The sequence below is a fragment of the Portunus trituberculatus genome, chromosome 44, assembly GCF_017591435.1.
Source record: "Portunus trituberculatus isolate SZX2019 chromosome 44, ASM1759143v1, whole genome shotgun sequence".
In the NCBI taxonomy this organism is placed as follows: domain Eukaryota; kingdom Metazoa; phylum Arthropoda; class Malacostraca; order Decapoda; family Portunidae; genus Portunus; species Portunus trituberculatus.
Window position 1 is genome coordinate 1442501 of NC_059298.1, and position 17702 is coordinate 1460202.

A 17702-nucleotide genomic window follows, 5' to 3' on the forward strand; every position below is an offset into this window, starting at 1 on the left:
AAGGGAAGTATTATGTTAAATTACACCATTATGTTCTACAACATTAGGAATGTGATTTTTGTTTGCCTCGTTTTGATTTAAAAAAAAATGTCTTAGTTTCCGTGAGAAATGCACGTGAGTTTCCGTGAGAAATGACCGTTTTTCTTTTTTTTTTTCTTTGAGCTCTTCCCCAACAAGTGTGAAGAGTCCCCCACACATAAGAATAGTTACGAATATCCTTGGCTGTTATTGTTATTTAAAATTATTTTGAATATCAGGTGTTCGAGAAAGTGTTTGTCAGAGCATGATTTTGGAACTTTCACTGGAAGTGCACATACATGGTCGATAAGTTCTTCACAACTTGTAAACAAAAATTGATAAAATTATCAGCCAAAAGAATTTGTAAACTGAAGGTTGATTTTACCATCCTTTGAGATTTCAATGTTCACCACCAGGTTTGGCTTTCCTCTCCCTTCACTGACCATCCTGGTGAACTAGCCTTCAACTTCGCTATCTTCCATGACTTAGAGGAAATGGCCCAAAATTCTTGATTTTTTCCTTACCTCTAATCCTTCTGCTTATGCTGTTACCCGATCTTCTCCATTGGCCTCCTCCAATCACAACCTCATTTCTGTATCTTGTCCTATTTCTCCAATCCCTCCTCAGGGTCCCCAAAGCGGAGGTGCCTCTGGCGTTTTGCCTCTGCCAATTGGGGGAACCTGAGGAGGTATTATGCTGATTTTCCCTGGAATAATTACTGTTTCCGTGTCGGAGACCCACCTCTGTGTACTGAACGCATAACAGAGGTGATAGTGTCTGGCATTCTTTTTCTCAACCTAAACCTTCTAAATCTTGGTTTACCACAGCCTGTTTTCGTGCTATACATGATAGAGAGGTTGCCCACAAAAAGTACTTGAGCCTTTCATCTCCAGCATATATATCTTTCACTTTATATTTCTGCCTGGAATCATGCCAAGTCTGTTTTTCAACTTACCAAACCTTTTTTCATAAAGAGAAAATGTCAAAATCTTTCAAACTCTACTTCCCTCGTAACTTCTGGCATCTTTCAAGAAACATTTCCTTCTTCATCTTTCCCTCCTTTATTTCATCCTGATCGCACCACTGCCATCTCATCTGTCTCTAAAGCTGAACTCTTCTCTAAGACCTTTGCTAACAACGCCACCTTGGATGATTCTGGGCTTGTCCCTCCCTCTCTCACTCTCTGACTATTTCATGACTAAAATTAAAGTTCTTCATAATGATGTTTTCCATGCCCTCGCAGGCCTAAACCCTTGGAAAGCTTATGGACCTGATGGGTCCCTCCTATTGTTTTCAAAAACTGCTTGTGCTTCCGTGCTTGCACTTGCTTGGCCAAAGGGTGGCAGTGACATAGTGGATAAGGAGATGAGCGTGAGTCCAAGCGTAGATTCGAATCCCACCAAGTATCGCTTTGATACTTTGCCATTTGTCGAGTGGTTTAAAGTTACCTGCATATCACCATGATACCCAGGTTCTAGGTGGTTACACCAAAGATGCGCTTGGGTGGTGATATGGGCCCTAGTTTGGGTACCACTATAAATAAGATTGCCTGCGCCACTTATGGGTGGAAGTTTAACAGAGCTTCCAATACTCTTCAAGTTACCTACAGGTGCTATAGGCCACTGGACATAAAAAAAAAACAACACTCATTCAGCTATGTCTATCGACTTCTACCTATCCTTCTTGCTGGAAGTTTGCCTACATTCAGCCTGTTCCTAAAAAGGGTGACCGTTGTAATCCCTTCAAACTACCGTCTTATAGCTTTAATTTCTTGCTTGTTTAAAGTTTTTGAATCTATCCTCAATAGGAAGATTCTTAAACATCTGTCACTTCACAATCATCTATTTGATCGCCAGTATGGCTTCCGTCATTGTCGCTCTACTGGTAATCTGGCTTTCCATACTGAATTTTGGTCATCCTCTTTTAGAAATTTCGGTGAAACTTTTGCTGTCTCGTTAGACATATCAAAAGCTTTTGATAGAGTCTGGCACAAAGCTTTGATTTCCAAACTGTCCTCCTACAGTTTCTATCCTCTCTGCAACTTTATCTCAAGTTTCCTTTCCAACCGTTCTATTGCAGCCGTGGTAGACGGCCACTGTTCTTCTCCTAAATCTATTAATAATCGCGTGTTCCTCAGCCTTCTGTCCTATCACCCGTGCACTCTCTTTCTATTATTCATTAATGATTTTTTTAGCCAAACTTCTTGACTTATCCACTCCTACGCTGATGATGCCACCCTATACATCTTTCGACGTCCTTTCAAAAACGATCAACCCTTCAGGAAGTCAACAGATCACGCAGGGACGCCACAGAACGCCTGACTTCTGATCTTTCTAAGATTTTTGATTGAGGCAGAGAAAACTTATGTTCGATACCTCAAAAACTCAATTCCTCCATCTGTCATCTCGACACAACCTTCCAGACAAGTATCATCTTCAATGACACTCAACTGTATCCGTCTTCCACACAGAATATCCTCTGTCTGTCCTTTACTCATAATCTTAACTGGAAACTTCACATCTCATCTCTTGCTAAAATAGCGTCTATGAAGTTAAGCGTTCTGCGGCGTCTGTGCTAGTTTTTCTTGCCATCTTCCTACGATTTCAACTAACCTAACCTAACCTAACCTAACTTGAAGAGTGAGGTTTCATGACATGTTCCTGTCTTTTGGTTAATTATTTACCGATCTTTTAAGGAACTTGCAGTTCAAGTGGGCATTTTCTTTTATTAATCTTTTGTTGCACTTAGCTAGTTTCCCTCTTGCATATATATATATATATATATATATATATATATATATATATATATATATATATATATATATATATATATATATAAACACATTCTCTCGCTATATGTGAAGGTGTTCATTCGCTTGTTTTGGAGGTGTGGAAGCAGTTTTTTTTTTTCTTCTTTTTTTAATGGTGCAGCACAATTTTTTTTTTTTTTTCCTAAATCACACCGTTATTTCAAGTACTATGAAGTGTCCAGAGTATCAATCGTAGTGCAACTTTCGTGAAGAACAAGGTGTTTGGGGTGCACGAAAACTTTCCGTTGGATGCATAAAGAAGCAGCAGTATAGGTATTAGCTACTGTGATTACAAGGTAAGCCAGTCTAAGGGTTAAGTTGCATTATGTTACATTACTTTACATTAAGAATATATTAGGCTAGGTTAAATTAAGTTAGTATAAGTTAAGTTTACCAGTCATATATATATATATATATATATATATATATATATATATATATATATATATATATATATATATATATATATATATATATATATATATATATATATATATATATATATATATATATATATATATAGATATATATAGATAGATAGATAGATAGATAGATAGATAGATAGATAGATATAGATATTGACACGAAACTGGAAGACACTTTGAGCAGTACCTACTTGTGGAAGCGGTGTCGAGATAGCACATGCAAGAAGTGAAGGAAAAGAGAATGGACAAGGACAAAAGAAACAGTTGCAAGGTGTACAGCACAAGGCAGTCACTGCACCAAAGACTGGGCGAATAAGAATGGGTCAACGTTAGATGGAAGTGAAGGAAGAACAAGCAAGAATGAATGAATAATAGACAAGATTTGGACAACAATTGAATGACATACAGAGATAGTCTGTATGGGCGGCCGCAGAAGACCGCTCATTAGGTTCACCAAGAGGTAAAGTAGGTGGATGATAAGATGAATATCATAACTAATGCATAGTATGGCAGTGTATATTTTGTGTATATGAAGGTGAGAGTTGTTAGTTGACATAATACACTTTGGAGAAAGTAGCACCCTCTGAGATCATGGCGCATGCCGCGCTTCTTTTGTCTAGGCCTAAGTACGCAGACGAGTCACGACTCACAAGTGAGATAGTTTGTTGCGATGCACTCCTTGAGCACTTGACGCTGTGTACTCTCACCTACCCCCATCAAGCAGAGACCATGTGACCCCGCGCTAACTGCACCAGACTCAGCTTAATACAGCTAAGTTTAGGCTAAGGATTGGAAAGGCCTTCACTGCATTAGCTTGGGCTAAGCTCGCAGCAGCGGCAGCCATTAGCCACCCTTAAATCGTTTATCAATAGTACGCTTTTTTTTTTATTTATTTATTATTTTTTTTTTTTAAGCCTTGTCTCCACTCGCATGGTATTGAGTCCCCCGCTAGTTGTGACAGTGAGTATTACAAGTGGCAGAGTGCAGGCCCTTGAAAATTATTTGACCAAAAACGAGCAGCCAGCGGCCATGGAAGACCGTTGTCTCGTCCAGTGTGTTATCGCTGTAGGATCGAGTAACTCGAATCCACGTGCACTGAATTGACGTCTACCCAGGGCCGGTGCTAGGAACTCCTACTCCACAAAAGTAAAAATTTGTCTGTTTATATTTCGTGTAGTATGTTCATTTTTAACAGAAAGAAAAAAAAATTAAATGCTTGATATACTAAAATTTTGAAAGACAATATGAAAGTTTTACTTTTTATACAAAGGAAGGCAATCACAGACATACTGCTCGTACACAGGTCTTTTAGAAAAAACTTTTATTTGCAAAGTCTCTCAAAATATTTTCAAGGTCAGTGGTTTTAGCAATGGCATTAAGTAAATCCACCAAGCAATAAAACATTAGGAAATGCTGGAAGTCGATTGTTTACTACCAGGTATTCAAACAGAGCATGAGGCTTAATGATACTGGTAGGAAGAAAAGTTTTCAGAGCTTCAAGTTTTTCAGCCAACAGATTACCATCAATGTCTTTAGTTTTTTTTATTTTCAGTAACTAGCTCTCCATCAATGATCTGTTTTATTGTGGTGTCTGTTAAAACTGCTTCAAGATCTGCGGTGTGTTTCCTTATTTCCATTTTATGTATAGCTATTTTGAAAGTTATTTAGAAATCCAAATAATTTTACATGGCTTTTAAGTTGATCAAATCTACACTCCAATGACTAAATAGCTTGGTCTAGCACTAAGTTAAATCACTGAAATCTGTGTACTTCTTTTGGATCATCTAAAAGTTGATCTTTTGTTTCATATGAAAACATTCTCAATTCCTTCTATGTAATTTTTTTCTTGAAGTTGTCTAAACTCCAATGGTAATTCAACAGCTTCACCCAATTCATTTGCATTGATTAGAACATCATTAAAACTTTCCTCTATAAATTCTTAGCCATGATAATGTTTTTTAATTGACTCCATGCTTTCATCTGTGTTCCTTGTTTCACCTTGTAGTTTTTTTTTTTTTTTTCCTACAGTGCCTGTAGGCATACTTGAAGAGTATTTATATGGGAAGTGCTGTTAAGCTTCTGCCCATTAGTGACACAGGTAGTTTTATTTGTAGTGGTACCCTTATTAGGGCCCATATCACCACCTAAGTGCATCTTTGGTGTAACCGGCTTTAAACCGGCCCTGGGTCTACCAAAAGTGCCATCATTGGCAGTCCCAGTGCCACAGATCATGTGGGGATGCCAGTTAAGAAGAAGCATTAGGAGTTTGACAGTAAGGTTTCCTGGGAAGCCTATAGAACACAGTTTGAGGTGTTGGCTGGACAGAATGGATGGGATGACAAGGGAAGTGCAGAGGGCGTTGAAAATGGTTATTTTTCAAAAGTTGCCCTGTTCAATTTATGCAAGTAAATATGTCAGATGAAAATTCACATTGTGCAAAAGATAGAGGAGTTAAGATGTGCAGAAGGTGCAGATTTGTGCAGTTTGTTATTTGGGCAACTATTATTGGGGATTTTCACTAACACATTGTTGACGTACCTGAACCACTCGCATTCATTTCCCGTCATAGGCCTGAATTTATCAACTTCTAGTGTTTCCATACATAGGCACGCCATTGCTGCCCCAGGGTGTTGCATATATTCCTGCGTTTCGAACTTAAGTGCACAAAAATTTACAAAAGAATGATCTTTTTTCCCTCTTTCTTTTGTTGACCAACAGCATGGTTTCATATATGTGATGTCAAATCAGTTGCATGAAAGAGCTGTGAAGGGGGAGCTGGGAAACGAGAAGAGCTAGAGGGTCATGTATATTAGGACAGTGCCGTGCCGTTTGCTTGGTAAGCAGTCTCAAGGGTACAGCAGTGGAGGTTCTTATGCAGCTTGACAGTGTGGTGAAGGGGAGTTGCTACAGACTGGCACAAGCGTTTGGAGCAGCATTATGGGACGAGATACAGGATGAAGTTTTCAGGGCCAGATTCTGGACCTGCACCAGGATGCAATCTCAGGAGAAAGTCCCACCAACAAGATCTACTGGGCTCAGTGGGACACTCTTTGGAGTGTTGCAGTGATGCTGGACCTCTCGTGATGGCCTTCAATAATAGTGGGTAACAGTGCTCCCCATTAAGCTTTGGGAGACCATCTTGAGGGAAATGCACTTCATCACCAATGGACACCTTAGAGTGAGCCACCTCTGCCAGAGATTCTAATGAGTGAGTATGAGGAAGGATGTGGAAGAATGGTGTCAGGCAAAGAAGGGTCCCCAGAAGCATCACCTCGCTCCATTGTAGTTTTACCAGTTCCGGAGCTCCAATGAAGAGGATGGCAGTGGACAAGTCAGGGTCCTTGCCTCTCACAACAGATGGAAATAGATTTATCTGTGTTAATAGTGATTGGCTACTTCACTTAGAAGGCTATGCAATCCCTGACCAGGAAGCTACTACCATTGCCAAGGTGTTGGTGGAAGAGTTCTTTTGTCTCCAGTGTACCTAATGAACTCCGCTTTGACCAGGGGAGAAACTTTGCGTCGACAGTTTTTGCTGAGTGCTGCAAGCTCATGGGGCATCAAGAAAACCTAGACTACCCCTCTCCACCCATAATCAAATGAAATGGTTTAATAGGATGCTGGTTCAGGAGCTGGCCAAGTGCATGCACCCATAGATGATCTATATAGGATAGGAAACATCCTGTGCTGCAGATAGCTTACAGGTTCACTGCCTATGAGGCAACAAGTTATATGCCAGCAAAGTTGATGTTTCTTAGAATCAAATAAGGTATGCAAATATCACATTCCCAATATTGTTGAGTATGATGGTGTAATTTAAAATGATATTCTAAAAATATATTTTCTTTAAATCATAATCGATATAATGAAGGAATCAGCACAAATTAAGGAACTGAATGTGTTTACATCTAACTTGATCCTCAGATATAAACACTAGGCATTGTTATTTCTGTATTGCTAGAGGAGGAGGAGGCAGTAGACACCTGCCAAAACGATAATTACTCTGAGTGAGGTCTAATAGCACTGGTTCAAGGGGTGCTGTGATCTCACTGAACATTTCCCTATGTGTCTCACAACATAAGGGGGCAGTCACAGCCTGCCCTCCAAAGACACCTCTCTTCCTTCACACAAAACTACATGTACCTCGCTACACATACATTCTTTACTTAAGATTTAGAATTGGAAAAAGGAAAATAAAATTTCCTTTCCTTTTGACTTGTTTAGGAACTGGCACCTTAGTGGGCCTCCCCTTTATATATGTATATATATATATATATATATATATATATATATATATATATATATATATATATATATATATATATATATATATATTTTTTTTTTTTTTTTTTTTTTTTTTATTTATTTATTTTTTTTGCTCTTGCCAGTTCCCCATCATACATAAAGAAAGATAAATAAACAAAATTTGTTGTTAGAATCAAGGTGACACAGTGATCGCTATGAGCTAAACAAAATAATAAATCACTTATGAAATGCATGCCTCCCTTAACCCATTCCTCCTCTTCCCTCACTCATGTTTTGTCCTTATATTACCTCTCCTTTCTCCCCCACAGGGCCCACACAAAGCATTCATGCTTACCTGGCAGAAAAAGCATCTTCACTGCTGGTGGTGAGGAGCAATGGAGAATATGAACATACTGCACAGGCAAGTAGGAATAGCAATGATTATATTATATTAAAGATTGTGAGAGATCATTCAAGTGATTGTTATGGGGGAGATAGGAATGTACCTTGTGGGCATTTTAAATGAGCAAATGAACAAGAATGGTGAGATGCTTGACAGTTTTGTAATTAAGATAGATGTGAAAAATTTTATTAGAGACCCAGGCAGAAGGCTGAGTGACGATGTGTTAAGAACCAGAAGTCTGCGATTGATTATATGCTGGCAAGTGAGAGAGTGAGTGAGATTGTTGATTGATGAGGGTGGAAAGAATGACATTGTCTTGATCCATAATATGCTTGAGTGGATGTTGTGGAAGAGAGGAGAGGAATGGAAAGGGGAGGTTGATGGATGTAGGATGAAAAAATTTCCATTTAGACGAGGGAGACAAACTGGGAGGATGAAAGCTTGAGTGGTGTGGATAAATTGAATAACAGTTATGTAGAGAACTTGAGGAATGCAGCAGCCAGCCATACATGGTATGGAAGAACAAGTGGCAAAAAGCATGTATGTAAGCTGTGATGGAATATGAAATCAGTAAAAGTGCAAGGAAAGAGAGCAAAACATTAAATAGGTTGTGCAGATGATTGAGGAAGAGGAGGTATGAAAATGAGGAGACTGAAAATGAGTACTGGATTGCATGGACAGCATATGTAAGGCAGTATCAAGTGATGAATTGAATGGGTTTTGAGGAAATAGAAGAGTAAGATAGATGAAGCAGTGAAGTACATGGTAGTGAATAAATAGAAAAAATAAGATGGAATGAAAGAGTAAATTTACCCCAAAAGACCTGTTTTGACCAGGTTTCAGATCCAGGCATCAGCTCTCACTGTCCTCAATCAGGATGAAGGACAAGAGATAACAGCTGCAGGTTTGCTAAACTTACATTTGGATAGAAAAGAAAAGATATTGGTTTTCCATTTGTGCTAGATGAATAGAATGGAATCATTAAGTTCAAAAGAAGGATAGACAAATTTGTGAATAAGAAGTGATTTGTGAACATGATGTTGGTACCCTGTGTATGTTTCATGCAGGAACTAGCAGATATAGGGCCCATGGTTTCTTTCAGCTTCGTTTATGATTTCATAAAAGGAGGGTATATATATATATATATATATATATATATATATATATATATATATATATATATATATATATATATATATATATATATATAGTGGAGATTCAATACTCGAACGTCTCAATAGTTGAACTATTCAATACAGTAAGTCCTCGTTATACGGTAGTTCTCTTTCAGGTTTTCAGGTTCACAGTTACAGTATTTAGAAATTACTATCCTCAATTCAATATACGGTAAGAAAAATTCACAGATACGGTATCTGCTCGTGTCATCCGAGAGGGCCCTTTTCGGGGGAGCAGGTGTGATGACGTCATCCACACCACACCTCCCAGCCACTCACAGTACTGACTTTACCTTGACCACCCTTGGAGCCTATTATATCTTCCCCTCCCCCCCTTTTTTTTTCTTACTGCATTACAAATTACATGCATTATTAATTAGATGAATAATTGGAATATTAAAGGGTCTATTGTAAGCACAAATATATTCATAATAATCATGGCAAACACTAAAAGCCTACTACCAGTGGCGAACCATGCAGCAACTGATAAGGGCACAGATGGGTCTGGCAAGCCCACAGTCACTGAATGGTGAAAGTCGTATAACATCAAGCACGCCTTAGATAACATCAAGTCATCTTAGGACGAAGTGAAGACGTCTACCATGAACTTGGCCTGCCACTCACAGTATACTGACTTTAACTTGACCACCCTTGGAGCCTATTATCTCTTCCCTTCCCCTTTTTTTAACTGCATTATATATTGTTATTTGTTTTTTTCATCATAGATTTCTTGATAAATGTTGACACTTTTCTCTACGTCATGAGCCACTTTGCTACTCCTGGCAGGATTTGGGTCACGTTCCTTCAGGGTTTCCAGAGCTTTTTCGATACCACCGAGACATTCTCTAAGAGTTTTGATGTCCAGACCACGCACAGGTTCTTCCTTGTCTCCCTCCTTTTCTGCCTCTTGTGATGCCTTGTCTAAGTTCATCATTTGAGAGAGATTCACTATGGCTTTCCAAAAGATCTTGAACATCATCATGAACTTCATCGAAGCCAGCCCTATGGCAAAGATTTACAATGTCATTTTTAATCGCACCGATGTCATCTTCAGCGAAGCCTGGGAAGTGCTGAGAGAGGACGGCTGGGCTCCAGGCCCATCTGCTGCGGACGGAAGAAGGAAAATACCTATGGTGTTACAGGGCCCGGGTAACTCTAAGTTAGTGTCCTGTTAATGTCCTACTGTCGCTTAGTGTTGAAAGTGAGGGATATGGAGAGTGATCCCTGAGAGGAGAGTGTGGGCGGTGATTGTTTTGGCCGTAATCAGCTGACGATAACAAAAATGGCGTCTAGACAAGCCAGAGACTTTGAAGGTTTTATAACTACGCCAAAAGGACTGGAGAAACTAGATATGGATGCAAGAATCCAGGCACTGGAAAGTAAGTTCCTAAACATTTTGTCCATAGAAGAAAAACTGGATAGAGTTCTAGCCGAGAATGATTCGTTCAAAAAAGAGATCTATTTGTTAACGTTAGCGAATAAAGAGCTATTGAAGGAAAAAGTAGAGATGGAGAAAGAAAACCAACAACTAAGGAAACAATGTGAAGAGATGAAGGCTAAACTCATGGAAATGGAGATAAAAATATCCGAAGGGGACTTGAGGAAGGAGGAATGCCTTAATCTAATTGATACCAGGATGAAAGAAGTGAACCATGAACATCAGGAGGTACAAAGGTCGTTTAGGAGATAGTAAAAAAGCAGGAAGAGGAAAATAAAGGGATTACGCAGAGGGAAATGGTAAAGGCACTAAAGGAAAATGAGTATGTGGTGAGAGATATTGCTGAAAAGAAAAAATGTGTGATCATAATAGGATTGAGGAAGAAACTAACAGGAACTGGCAGGACAGGAGGGATAAGGAAAATGACAGGATTAAGTCTTTACTGAACAAGATCTCTGTGGAAGAAGAGGACCTATATGCTGAGGTAGAAGAAAGTGTGAGATTGGGAGCTTTTGAGGAAGGCAAGAATAGACCATTAAAATTGAAATTAAAGTCTCAGGTGGCAGCGGAGGCCTTGTTGAGGAGGGCTTGGAAACTTAAGGACTCTGAGGAAACCAAAACAATTTACATAAGAAGAAATATGTCACAAGATGAGCGAATGAAAATGAAGGAGCTTGTAACTGAAGTGAAGGAGAGGAATGACGAAAGAACAGAGGAGGAAAAGACCAAGTTTTTTGGAGGATGAGAAATGGGAGGCTAAAGAAGTGGTGGATAAAACAGACGGAATAGGCATTACATGGAAGAATGAGACTAGGAATGGAATAAAAGTGACTTACACGAACATAGATGGATTTCTGTCTAAGAGGCTAGAATGTATGGATTACCTAAGAAATAACGAACCGGACATAATGTGTGTAGTGGAAACAAAGCTAAGGCCGAAATAAAGCTAGACTGGTTTGTTGTAAAACACTACAAAGTATGGAGAAATGATAGAAAAATAAAGGAGGTGGTGGTATAATGGTTCTTACTAAGGAAGATCTGATAGTGAAGGAGGTGAACTATAGTAAGAGAAATGAGGAAGTGATAAGTATGCTTATAACAGATGGCAAGAGGGACATTAATATTATAACAGTATACATACCACCCAGAACCAGTGCTTGGGAATATGAACAGTACCAAATGGTGATGAGAAATACTCTAGACAGAATGAAGCAAGAACTCATCAGAAAGGATAGAGTGATGATAGTTGGAGACTTTAATTGCAAAGAAATAGTGTGGGAAGACTACGAAGTGGTGAACGGTGGTGAGTGGGCAGAAGAATTGTTAAAGGTAGCAACAAATAACTTGATGACACAGTGGGTGAGATCACCAACAAGGTGCAGGGGACAAGATGTTGCAGCAAGGTTGGATTTGGTATTTACCAGGGAATCTCTAAAAGAGGAAATTGAACATGAATGTCCCTTGGGGAAAAGCGATCATGATGTCCTAAGCTTTGAGCTGGATACGGAATTAAGCACGAATAAGATTGTGGAACGCAGGGAGGAAAAATTAAATTATACTAGGGCAAATTATAACCATATAAGGGAGTTCTTTAATGAAATTGACTGGTCCGTGGTATACCAGGAAAGGGATATGCAATTGAAATACGATAAATTTATGGATTTGTATAACTCTGCTGTGAAAAGTTTGTGCCATATCACAGAAAGAGGACTTTAAATAATAAACAGTGGTTTAATAGAAATTGTGAAGAAGCAAAAAAGAACAAAGAAAAGGCATGGAAGAAACTTAAGAAAAACAGTGATGTATTATCAAGAGAAGTCTACAAAACAGCAAGGAATAGATATGTTGAAGTAAGGAGAACAGCACAGAAGGAATATGAACAGAGGGTGGTGGAAAACTGTGATAGTGACCCAAAAATGTTTTACAAATTCATAAATGGAAAACTAAATAAAAGGGAGGCAATAGAAAAGGTAAAAACGGGAAGAAGTATATGAAGATGCTGGAGATATAGCTGAAATTTTGAACGACAACTTTTGCAAAGTGTTTACAAAGGAGGAGCATTTTATGGGAGGAAGGCCTACGGAAATAAAGCAAATGCAGGACATCATGGTTACTAAGGAAGATGTAAGGAAAATTATAAGCAATCTGGATATTAATAAATCAATGGGGCCTGATGGCATATCTGGGAGGTTGCTAAATGAATGTAAGGATCAATTGTTGAACCCCGTATTTGATATTGTGGAAACCTCCATACGAACAGGATTAGTCCCGAAAGAGTGGAAAAGAGCTGACATTGTGCCTATATATAAGAATGGTAGTAGAATGGAACCGCTAAATTATAGACCAGTATCGTTGACTAGTATATTGTGCAAGGTATGTGAAGAAGTAATTAAAGCTAAGTGGAGTGAGTATCTAGAAAGTGAAAACATTCTGAGTGAAAGGCAGTTTGGTTTCAGAAAAGGAAGATCGTGTATCCAATTTATTATGTTTTTATTCAAGAGTGACTGACATACTACAACATAGAGAGGGATGGGTGGATGCTATCTACCTGGACTTGAGAAAGGCCTTTGATAAAGTACCACACAATAGACTGATGTGGAAACTAAAGATGATTGGAGGAGTAAATGATAAACTAGCAAAATGGATGGAAAATTACTTAATGGGAAGAGAAATGAGAACAGTGGTGAGAGGAAGGAAGTCCGAGTGGAAGAAGGTAACCAGTGGAGTTCCACAAGGGTCAGTGCTGGGTCCCATCATGTTTTTGATTTATGTTAATGATATGCCAGTAGGAATTGACAGTTACATGAACATGTTTGCGGACGATACTAAAATTATGAGGAGAGTAAAGAATGTGGAAGATTGTAACAAGTTACAGGAAGATCTTGATAAAATATATGAGTGGAGTAAGGAGTGGCAGATGGAATTTAATATAGACAAGACCCATGTTATGAAAATGGGAAGAAGTAGATACAGACCAAACAGGGATTACAGGCTGGGTGATGAGAAAATTAAAGAGACCAATGAGGAGAAAGACTTAGGAGTAACCGTGCAAAACACCTTGTCACCGGAGAAACACATTAACAAGATTTTTTGGAAAACATACAACATGCTTCAAAATATTGGCCTTGCATTCCACTACCTAGATGAAGGAATGATGAAGAAGATATTATGTACCTTAATAAGACCCCAGTTAGAATATGCAGCATGTGTCTGGTCACCGCATATGAAGAAAAATGTGAAGAAGGTGGAAAGGGTACAGAGGCTGGCAACAAGGATGGTACCAGGACTCAGGGAGTTAGACTATGAGGAAAGACTGAGGAAGCTGGGGCTGACCACATTAGAAGAGAGAAGAACAAGAGGAGACATGATAACTATGTATAAATTGGTGAACAAGATTGACATACTGGACAGAGAGTTGATAAAGGTGACCACAAGTAATCATCTCCGAGGACATGGAAAAAGCTAATAAAGGACATCTGTCTAAATGACGTGAGAAAATACAGTTTCCCGCATCGTAGCATTGATAAGTGGAATAAACTGAGCAGTGATGTCGTTGACGCGGTGTGTGTCAATCAGATGAAAGAGAGATATGACAGGAATGGACAAGGAGACAGGTCACAGAGAGCTTAGCTCGGGCCCTGTAATACACAAATAGGTAAATACACACACACACACATGATCACAGGACACATTTGCTCTACATGTGAATTTTACGGAGTGACATTTATAAGTACAGGTAACTCAATTTACGTGTGTTTGATTTACGCGTTTTTGTTATAACGCGACCGAAAAAATATTATAATTAATTTAATTTGCACGATCAGTTTGCTTATACGCGATTTGGCCCAACCACATTTTCAAACTGAGCGACAGATGCAATTTCAAACCGCGCCAGAGAGTTCCGCAGCTGGCCGATAGGGGGGAGCTCCGGGGCCGGATCCAAGAAGCAGGTTGTTGTCTGTGTTGGTACAGACAACCTCCATAGCAACCTCCTGCTCACATACCAACCTTCGTAAAATAGCATCCACAAAGATTCGTTGCTGTTGGCGGGTGGAGGTTGGTAGCCCGCCTGAAAGTGCTCATTGGCTGCCAGGAGCTGGATCCAAGAAACTTTAACAACATCAGAGCAACCCCTTTACCGTGAAATGGCATCCATGAATGCTTGGAGGGACGGTAACGAGGTTGCTATCGGGTTGCTCTCATGTTGCTGGGAACACCACCTCTCAAGGTGGTGTTACTCTCTTTTATATATGGATTTATGTTCACAAAACAATATTTCTATTAGCTTTTTACAAACCTTGCTCCCAAGAAAGGATTGTTTTGTAATGCATAAAGTGAAATCTGACATGGAATACCAAAAAATAAAAAGATGAGATTGACCACAGACGAGGTGGAGACTCGTGGCGACTCGGCCGCTTCTTCTTCTTCTTGTGACCCTTTTAGCTTGCGTGTTGCTTTCACCACGATATTTATGTTTCCACTCTATTGCCTGCTATAATGGAGCATATATGAATACTGTACTGCGGTATTTCATAAGTAATTCACTATCACTCAGTGCCATGGGGTTGAGGTTATCTTCATGGCATGGGCATATATGAATAATAAGATATGAGATCCATTTTAGCAGGCAATAGAGGAGTGGAAACATAAATAACGTGGTGAAAGACAACATGCAAGCTAAAAGGGTCACAAGAAGAAGCAGCCGAGTCGCCATGAGTCTGCCTCGTCTGTGGCCGATCTCATCTCTGCTTTATTTTTTGGTATTCCATGTAAGATTTCACTTTATGCATTACAAAACAATCCTTTCTTGGGGGCAAGGTTTGTAAAAAGCTAATAGAAATGTTTTGTGAACATAAATGCATATATAAGATGGTAACACCACCTCCAGAGGTGGTGGTCCCAGCAACCTGAGAGCAACCTCCTAGCTCTTCTCGTGCCTCATTTGCAGTCTGCCAGCACTGAGTACAGACGGAATGGAATCTCTTCAATCTGCCTATAATTTGCCAAGATAGCCCCAAAATGTCCTTCATCTTCTGCATGTGGGGTTATTTTTGGTAAGTGGATTTTTGATAAAGTGCTAAAGCTCAGAGGAAGATGACACTGTGGTGTGAGTGGTGAAGTGAGTGTTTTGTTTACATAATCTTTGTTTTGTTGTTTTCTCTTATTTTTTGCTTTCTCTTATTATTTCTTACTTTTCACTTTACTTTAAATACTCTTCTAGTCTTTAGAATGGTAAATAATAAAACATGTTAATTTAGCCAAATAGAGTATTTTGTATGAATTTTTTTGGACCACATCCCGCATCCCCTTTATTATCTATTGTTTCTTATGAGAATTACATGTTTGTTTTAAGCGAATTTTGATATACGCGATGCCTCTTGGAACACATCTATTGCGTAAATCAAGTTACCTGTATATAGCTGGGTTCATGCTATCACTACTGAAAGGGAGAGAATAAATACACAATTTCTGTTTTTCCTACCTGAATGGGGAATATACTGTGGTATGTTTGCTATTGTCACAAAATATAGTATTACCTGTCAGTATTCTGAAAATTAACCTTCAAACATTCAATACAAAATTAACTAAAGACAATACTAAAAAGATGGACAAAAACATACAAAAATCAAACCTACTGAAGACAAATTGAAGTAGCTTAAGAGTGTCACATTAGACAAAATCTTCTCAATTAATGTTTTTTTTCCCATCAAAAGATGAAGAAAATAAAAATTTAGAGCTGACAAAAGCAGGTATACTCATGTGATAGTTCTCATGCATTATTTCACTAATTTATGCTGACCTTCAATACTTCTTAAATATATTTTCCTCCAAGGGAATGTTATTGTGTTCTGAGTTGTTGATGTTGAAGTGTTTACACTTTTGTTACTAAGGTAATTTTGGAAGAAAAAAGAAAAAAAAAATGGCATTGTACTCAGAACAAATGCATGGGTAAAGAAATTTGATTATTTTACTGCATCTCTAGCTATTAAATATCAAATACTTCAAGATATTTTCTGAAGCTTATTTGAGCACCAAGTCTTCTACAGAACCACCACAACCTTTTCTATTTTAGCATATGGAAGAATTTTACTCACCCAATGGGATATTACTTAATCATGTCTTTTCTCATAGTAGTACAATAGTACTTAATTTATTCTTTAACTGTGTTATTCTACATACATTATAATGATAAAAATCCACTATAAAGCTGTTGATGCCGTTTAACATATTAACCTCTTCAGTACCATGACGTGTTTCCATATTAATTCTGCTATCTATTTGGTGATTTTATACAGCTTCAGGAACTCATGCGTGGGATTTAAATAGTGAAGACTCTGACCATTAATCTTCTAACCTCCATAGACCCTTTCTAATGTCAATGAAATGGTCTTCGTACACAAATCTCAAGGTAAAAATGTGTCCCAGTGTTGAAGGGGTTAAAACAATATCCTAATAGATTTTAAAGCCTGTGTTCATCCATATAATGTTATATTAACACAATGATGGGAAACAAACATGATCATGCCTTCAAAGTTTGCTCAAGCAGGTAATGATCTGTATTACTATTTGCAATAAATTATATTTCATTCTTGGGCTATATGGTAATCAAACAAGGAAGTGTTTACCTACTGTTATTTACAGAAACCCCCAAACCTAACTATAACACAATGAAGCTATAAAAGACAAGGTAGGATCTGAAAAACAATGGAAGAATTAATGAAAAAATATAATTTGCATGTCTGTGTGTAATTCACCACTGTCCTGACTCAGAATCTGTTCCAGGACTTATGATTGTCAATTTTATCCGTCCAGTGAGAGCTTAGACCCTATCAAATACATTAAGTGGCTAAGGTTATCTTTCAGAGAGCCACACACATCCCACCTTGTTAAGTTTATAAAATGATACTGTACATGCAATGGAACCCTTTAAAAACTATTCATGTGGCTGACCATTTATTATTAGTTGATTTCCTTTCTACTATATTTAACTTCAAATGTGTTTGCAGGCTATGAATACATTAAAAATTGTCACAAGATGAACTATTAATGTCTCCGTATTTAGTGCTTCAGTGCCATTAGGTAAGAAAAAAAAAAAAAAAAAAAAGTTCAGTCAATAAATAGTTAAAATATAGGTGTTTTTAAAAAGCATATAATCTGATAATCACATTAGTTTGTGGATTCTTAGAGT